The following is a 1,451-nucleotide window of genomic DNA, read 5'->3' on the forward strand; positions in this document are numbered from 1 at the left end:
CCCCCCAGGACCCCCAGCTCCCCAGCCCTGGGGCCTCCCCATAGAGGTTTGCAATCATCCCTTGGCCCCCAACTCCGCTGTCCAAATTGCCCATCCTTGGCTCTCCATACCTTTCCCATCTCACGGTCTGCCCACTCCTGTCCTGTCTATCTTTCAGCTAAGGGTGAGGGGAATTTAGACAAGTCCTACTGGGTGCCAGGCTTTGGAGAAACAAAGACTAGAGGACAGGAAACAGACCTGTCCTCCGAGCAGACAAGTGCACCGGGCCGTTTCAGTCATCCGCCCATAGCTCCGCTCATTGTACCTTGCACCAGGCCCCGTGCCAGGCATCGAGGTGGATACACTTGTCCTCACCCACAGGGGACACACTGGGGAGGGAAGACTGACCCCTAAACAACCACAGAAATCTGTCGCCCTGTGTACCGTAATAAAGCAATGCCCTCGAGTGCCGGGGAGACAAGACGGAAGAAAGAATTAAATCAGCCTTTGAGTGGGGCTGCCAGGAGCTTGCTGTCCGTGTCTGAGGATGGCTCCCCAGAGAAAACAAACACAGGCTGGGCATCGGTGTGTTTAAGGAAGGAACGAAGGGCACTGAGGGCAGGAGCAACAGTGGGAGCAAGAAATCAGAGTGCCCGGGGCTGGGGAGGAGTTTGTGTGGCTGGGGAGGTGAGGTGGGTGGGAGGAGAGATGGAAAGAAGACTGAAGGCAGGATTGGAAGGGCCTCTTAGGCCGTGGCGATAACCACAGGCAGAGTTTATGGACCACGGGTGAGCCAGGCGGGGTGAGGTGCTCTTAGCTGTCACTTGGGAAAGCCTCCCAATAAACCCCAGTTCTTATTGGGAAAACGGGGATTTGGTGAGGGAATGAGGGTGAGGGGTCTTACGCAGAGGGAAGGGGAACCACACACTCCTTGGGGTGAAGTGATGGGGCATCTGCCAGGAGCAGGATGAGGGCAGGGGCCACTGTGGGAGGAAGGAGGGGCAGGTGGTGAGTGGGGGCCTGCAGGAGGGGGGCTTCCAGGAGAGTCCTGACCTTCTCCACAAACACCGGGGGCCATAAAAGGACAGAGCTGGAAGCTACCCTACAGAAAATCTTCTGGGCAGGAGGACCTTCCTCAACCATTCAGCGGCTGCCCCATCTCTTCTCTCAACCACCCACATTCTAGTTCAAGTCTGTAGCATCTCTTGCTTAGATGCCTTAGAAGATGTCCAAGATTCTCATCACAGCCCAGAAAGTTCTGTGTGGCCTCTTCCTGGCTGTTCCCACCCTCTACTCCTCACCTTCCCACTGCTGTCTCGTTCCTTCACTTCCCCCCATCCCCACCCAGGACTTCCTCCACTCTGGCCATGCAGGGCTTCAGGTGTCTTGCAAGAGCTGGCCTCTTTCCATCCCTGAAAATGTCAGGCTGCTGTTCCTCCCATTTCCCAGGCGACTCCCTCATCCTCCTGGGT

This window comes from Bos javanicus, chromosome 14, assembly GCF_032452875.1.
Source record: "Bos javanicus breed banteng chromosome 14, ARS-OSU_banteng_1.0, whole genome shotgun sequence".
Classification (NCBI taxonomy): Eukaryota; Metazoa; Chordata; class Mammalia; order Artiodactyla; family Bovidae; genus Bos; species Bos javanicus.